Here is a 7,161-nt window from a genome sequence, read left to right as displayed (position 1 = left end):
TGGTCTCCCCACCCTACCCGCGCCGCGCCGTCTGTGTATGGAGCGTCCCTGGCGGCTCTGCTGGATTTTGGACAGGGACCCGCCACTGATCGCCACCCAGCTCGGCCTCCTGCACAGCCTCTGGGGCCTTGGACCGCGACTGGCTTGCTGTGGGAGAGCACAGAGGATAAGGACAAAGAATGTGTCCTGGGTGGATCTGGCTGCCTTTGCCCCGAAGGCGGAGTGGGGTGGAAGGTGGTAGGAAAATGGGAAGGAAAGAAGAGAAAGGCTTTCTCTTCCGCAGCAAGTGGGCCGACGTCCACTTGGCTGTTCCAGGCCTCCAGGTCTAGGAGGGCGCTCAGGGCTGGGACTTTCCGGGACCGGGGTGATCACCGCACAGGCCCCGCCTGCCTGGACCCAGCGCTGGCCTTCCCGGGGCGCCCAGGTCCACGGGGTCAATGCCAGGGTTTTCTCAGCTTCCTCGTCTGCCTGGGAACGGAGTCCAGACAGTGCCAGAAGAGACCTGAAGGCACTGCTTTTTGACGGTACACACCTCTGGATGTAGGCGAAACTGGGGGAAGGGTTCAGTACCTTGGACTGTGCCCAGCTCAAAGCGCCCCATCCGTTAGTGATAACATGGACTCGCAGCCACTCCGCGTCACTCGCTAGTTACCCTGCGCGTGGGTGTTTTCTCCAAATTGGACACTTAGGGAACAGTTTAAGCAGTATGGAGCACAATTCTGTGCGTATTAGATGCTCCGTAAATACCCAACTTCTCAGGGCTCTACACTGATAGTTTGACCTATTGGCTGTAAACACACCAGCCAGAAATATAAATAAAGTTTGAAACAAAGTCATGTCAGCCACTTGGAATGGCTTGCTGCTTATTGTTTGTTTTGTGTTAGGGACCTCAAAGTTCTCATCTTCTCTACTTAACTTTTATCCACATTTGTTTGGAAAGATATATTTTAGTGTCACCAACATGGGCTTTCTCCTCCTTGGCTTTTGTTTTCATTATTTTTTATTTTAATCGAGGAATTCATTACAAGTCCCATAACTGGGAACTCATGTTCTGATTCACTGTTGCTTTTCTCTCCTCCTTACCCATTTTCCAAGTTAGATACACTTCTCAAGATCCAATTTGAATAAGTGAATTTACCCTTGACATACACTGCCTTGGATTTATAGTTATCTTCTGGTGTGTGTCGTGTGTTTTATCTGTCCAACTCGACTGTAGTTTGAGAATGAACTTGTCTTATACATTCCCCAGTGCATAGTGTAATGCTTTGCATAAAATAGATATCAATGTTAGGTTGAAGTGTTAGATTATTGATAAAGTCAGGAGCAACTGAATATCTTCACAATTCTGCCTGAGTCTCCCCCGCCCCCACCCCCTTTGAGACAGGGTTTCTCTCAAGTGATCCTCCCACCTCAGCCTCAGGAGTAGCTGGGACTACAGACACACACCACTAAGCCCAGCTAATTAAAAAATTTTTTTTTGTAGAGACGGGGTCCACTATGTTGCCCAGGCTGGTCACAAACTCCTGGGCTCACAGTATCTTCCTGCCTTGGCCTCCCACAATGCTGAAATTACAGACGTGAGTCACCAAGCTGGGCCCTGAGTCTACCTAGTACTTCTCCTTTACAAAGCTAAAATAAGTTGAAATAAGTACACATAAATGCTGTGTTTCTTTCGTAAGTCATATTTAGGCACAAATGGGGCTGAGTAAAAAGGCCAGAGAGTGAACAAAGAAAATCTGGATTAAAATGTTCATAAATCCTAAGAACTTATTCCTAGAAATATCTCCCTCATTTGGCACTGTTGTTCAACTAGCCCAGTGTGTAATTTTAAATAAGCAAATATTCACTGAATGCCTATCATGGCCAGGCACAGCAGTAAAGAATACTAGCATGCAAAGGACCTCATGGGCCCTTCTAGATAGAGTCCCACATCTCTTACATTATTACTGCAGTACCCAAATTGGTCTCCCTATTTTCACCCTTGCCCCTCTGCAATTCAGTCTCAACACAGCAGCCAGAGAAATCATGATAAAATGTATTTCAGATCATGTTAATCCCTTACTAAAAACTACTTTTTTTTGGTTTTTTTTTTGACAGTCTCACTCTGTCGCCCAGGTTGGAGTGGAGTGCAGTGTTGCGGTCTCAGCTCGCTGCAGCCTCCGCCTCCCACGTTCAAGTGATTCATGTGCCTTAGCCTCCTGAGTAGCTGGGACTACAGGTGTGCACCACCATGCCCAGCTAAGTTTTGTATTTTTAGTAGGGATGAGGTTTCACTATGTTGCCCAAGTTCGTCTCGAACTCCTGACCTCAAGTGATCTGCCCGCCTCGGCCTCCTGTAACCTGGGATTGCAGGTGTGAGCCACCACTTCCGGCCAATGGTCTACTAATTTTTGCTCATTCTTTGAGTAAAGATCCAGTTATTACAGGAACACTTCATGATCTGCCCCAATCCTCACACACTGTGACTTTATCTCCAAATATTTGCCTTCTCGCTTTTTCTGCAGCAGACACACCTACTTTGCTATTCTCCTAGCAGGCCTGTCACACTCCCATCCTAAAATCTTTACTCAATATTTCCTTTTCCCTTTTCAAGTCTACTCAGGTGTCAATTTTCAGTGGGGCCCTTCCTGACCACCAATATTTAAAATTGCAAACACTGTCCCAAAACACACTCATACACACTCCTTATCAACTCTTCCTTGCTCTATTTCTGGCTAACATTTGTCATGCTAATATACTATATAAGGTACCTTTTTATTTTATGTTACTTCGCCCATCATAAGACTATAAACTCCATGAGGGCAGGGCATTTTGATTGTTCTTGTTTCAAGGAAGCTTACACTCTAGTTGAGGACACATATAGTGATGTGTTTTAGAGAAGATTAAATTGGGAGCACCTGAGTGGCAACCTTAGTTGGGTGACAAGGAAATTTTCTCAGAGGAGGCAAAGTTTAAGCAGCTGGTGAGTGAAAGAAAGGAAACAGCCATATGAAGATGGTGCGCAAGAGCATTCCCGCCTTAGTGACCAGCTACTGCAAAGTCCCTGAGGGTCTTGAGAATGCATTAAATGTGTTCAGGAAACAAAGGCCACCAACCAGCATGGCTGAAGCAGGAGGGGAGAATGATAGGATGTCATGGGATTGGATGGCGCCACCTACGAGAGTAGAGGGAGAAAATCACCTCAGACAGCGGTGGGGAGATAAGACAATGTCAATAAATGAGACTGAGAAGAAACAACCAGGGAAATTTGCTGAAAGTGGTGTCACAGACGCCAAAGAAAGAGGAACAGCCTATTGTGCCAAGTGTGCTGAGAGGCCAAGAAAGACGGAAGTAAGCAATGGGCTTAGGAACGTGAAGTTATGGCTGACGGTGACTCTGAAATGGGTTGAGAAATGGGAGGTGAAGAACTGGTGGAAACCGTGACTATAAAGATTTTGAAAATGTTTGCTGTGAAGAGGAACGGAGAAGCAGCATTATAGCTGAGGAAGCAGTGGAGCAAAGGGGAGACGGTTTTCTCATGTTGTTTTTGTTTTGAAAAAGAAGATACTACACTGGCAACTTTTAGACTTTTTTTTCAGGTGACCTGCCATAAGAATGACATTTCCATTGAGACTTACTACATACATACTTAAAATTATGAAAACAAAACTTTTGGCCTGGCTCACTCCTGTAATCCCAGCACTTTGGGAGGCCGAGGCAGGTGGATCACTTGAGGTCAGGAGTTTGAGACCAGCCTGGCCAACATGGCGAAACCCTGTATCTACTAAAAATACAAAAATTAGCTGGGCCTTGTGGCGCATGCCTGTAATTTCAGCTACTCGGGAGGCTGAGGCATGAGAATCGCTTGAACTCTGGAGGCGGAGGTTGCAGTGAGCTGAGATCGCACCACTGGCACTCCAGCCTGGGCAACAGAGTGAAACTGTGTCTTGAAAAAAAAAAAAAAAAAATTCGTACAAAACAATACTCCTGTTATGTGTAAAGCAATCTACTTTTTTCATTTAAAAAAAATGCTACTTATAGCCCACTAAACTGTTTGCAAGCCCCACTAACGGGCTGTGACCTGAAGTTTGGAGAACACTGGGTGCTATGTTGGTGTTAGCTCATACTGGTTGGTGACAGCCAATTTTGCACATAACTTCCATGTTGATACCTTGAAGTTATCCGGGGCAACTGCTATAACTTAGGACCTTTTTCCCCTAAAGAACAAGATCTTAAACATTTACCAGCACGCTACTGACTTTGCTCATGTGAATGATCTGTGGAGAGGAGACACTGATCATGCAGGAGAGGGGATGGTGTTCCCAATAAAACTTGTGAAAACCAGCTTCAGAACAACAGAGTAGATGTTGCAAATTATTTGCCACAACTGCCTGGGAGTTATACAATAAAAGGATCACTTCAGGTAGGATCAATTTCTTTTTCATCTATATTGTCCTCTTTCCTTACCCAAGAAGCCACATTTATATGGTATAATATAGCCATACATTTAGAAATAGTCTTTTTTTTTTTTGAGACATAGTCTCACTCTATCACCTAGGCTGGAGTGTTGTAGTACAATAGTGGCTCACTGCAGCCGTGACCTCCTGGGCTCAAGTGATCCTCCCACCTCAGCCTCCCAAGTAGCTGGGACTACAAGTGCACACCACCATGCCTGACTAATTATTATTATTATTTTTGGTAGTGATGGGGTCCCACTATGTTGCCCAGGCTGGTCTTGAACTCCTGGGCTCAAGCAATCCTCCTGCCTCAGCCTCCTAAAGTGCTAGGATTATAGGCATGAGCCACCATACCCAGGCAAAATTGAGTCTTATAAGCAAAATGTTAAATTATATCTATTTATATATAGCCCACATTTTAAAAAAAACTAGTAAAAAAAAAAAATCATGATTTTAGACATGAATTGTAAGCTCTTGCTACTTAGCAGGGTTAACTGATTAAACAGAAATAGATGCCGTATTCTATCCATGTGAACCATATTGTTTCAAGCTAAGGAATACTCTGGCAGTGATTTTGCTTATTATTTTGTTGCTGTGTTATTTTTGTTAACATAATTTTAAAATTTTTGGACCCCCCTCCAACTATCCATTAAATAGCGCTGCTAGTGCTTGGAAAATATGCCCCAACTCAATAATTTTGGAATACAAGCTAGATATGATAAAACCGTATCCAGAACTTTAAAGAACTGCCTTGGTAAGCTGTGAATTTAGAAACCAGAACTCTTGTCACAGAACCTGTGACAATCATGATAAAAAAAATTGAAAGCAAAAATTTGCCACAATGGATTATACATTTGTGAGCCCTGAGAACACATACCCTGCTATTCTTATGAGAAAATTAATCAAAATATGTAAGTTTTAAATTATGCAACATCTTCAGGAATGCATTCTTTACAAAACCACAACACTCATATCCTTATACATACATCTGCTTCCCCAGGAAATGTCATGGATAGTGTCATCTACCTCTTCTGATTATCTTCCCCAATCTAAAGGCATTAATTTCTCCTTTGAATCCTCTTGCATTGACCTAATCTCCCCCACACCCCAATACTAGCCCCATCCATGAGCACCAAACTTTTTTTTCACCCTCCAGACCCCCTATGATCAGATTCACCAGGCTTACCTCTGAAGTTCTACAGGATCATGTCCCAAATCCAGTCTTTTCAGGTGGGAGAAACAAGCTTCTAGAACTATGGTTTTGTCATAAAATAAAAGAATCTTAGTGATGAGAGGGATCTTAGAAGGAGTATACATTAATTCATCTCGATAGCTCAAAGGATGAGATAGCCTGTTTTGTGAAATACATTTTTTGAATGACTTACAGACTATGATACTAGTACTAAAAAACGCTGAATTATTTGATATGAGGAAAATGTATCTGAAATTATGTAAAATGTAAAGGCAAAATGATACTAAAAATGTATAAATAGTATATATGGGCCGGGCGTGGTGGCTCACGCCTGTAATCCCAGCACTTTGGGAGGCTGAGGCAGATGGATCACGAGGTCAGGAGTTCGAGACCAGCCTGGCCAACATAGTGAAACCCTTTTTCTACTAAAAATACAAAAATTAGCCAGGAGTGGTGGCAGGCTCCTGTAGTCCCAGCTACTCTGGAGGCTGAGACAGGAGAATCGCTTGAAACTGGGAGGCAGAGCTTGCAGTGAGCCGAGATTATGGCACTGCACTCCAGCCTAGGTTACAGAGCAAGACTCCGTTCAAAAAAAAAAAAAAAAGGTTTAAAAAGTAAATGTGTATATGCTGTATACATCCAGTGACAGTCAGACAGTAATTACATATACATACTTAGCCAAGTGCAAAAGAATGATGTTTAACGTAGTGTTCATTGTTATCTTTTCTTTTGCAAAATTACTGAGATTCATTAAAAGGCTTCCCTCAGCAAGCCAGGTTCAATGTTTAACCAACCCTTCTTGCGCATAACTAATCTCTTCCAGCTTGTGTTTACACAGTTCATTATAAAGCAACAAGTGAAACCTCAGGAATTTCTACGGCAGGTTAGAGCAAGAAAAAAATTGAGGTGATTTTTTTAAATTAAAAAAAAAAAAAAAAAACTATCGAATCCAACCAAGTACTTTTTCAAAAATATTTTATCTGGGGGTATTTTAAAACACACACAAGGGGACCTCCTCTTTCGGCCTTGGAGCCCCTCCCTCTGTCTCTGTACTGGGGAGCTTCTTCCTTCAGCCTTCTCTTTCCTTTCTTGCCTATCAAACTCTCTGCTCCTTAAAACCAAAACCAGAAACAAACAAATACACAAAAGTAGAGAGATGGTGTGATGAATACCTGTGCTTTCATCGCCCAGCTCCAGCAATTATCAGCGTGGCCAATCTTGTTTCATCTACACCTCACCCACTTCCTCCCCACCACTGGTTCATTTTGAAGCAAATCTCAGACTTCATTTCATCTGTGAAAGCTTCAAAACTAACTGTTAGATTTAAAGGCTTAATAAGATCCAGCTGGGTTTAATTTTTGGCCAGAAGCCTTTACAGGTGATATGTAGTTCCAACTGTAACTCATCAGGAGACAGAAAATAACTGGTTGTTTTTCTTTTTAGGACAGCAAAACCAGTCAGTGGTTTCAGATGTTGTTAGCCTCATCCATCTATTACGAAGTTCCCATTAGTTTTTGATCAGATGATTTTAGC

The sequence above is a fragment of the Macaca thibetana genome, chromosome 1 (genome assembly GCF_024542745.1).
Source record: "Macaca thibetana thibetana isolate TM-01 chromosome 1, ASM2454274v1, whole genome shotgun sequence".
Classification (NCBI taxonomy): Eukaryota; Metazoa; Chordata; class Mammalia; order Primates; family Cercopithecidae; genus Macaca; species Macaca thibetana.
This window is presented reverse-complemented; position numbering follows the sequence as displayed.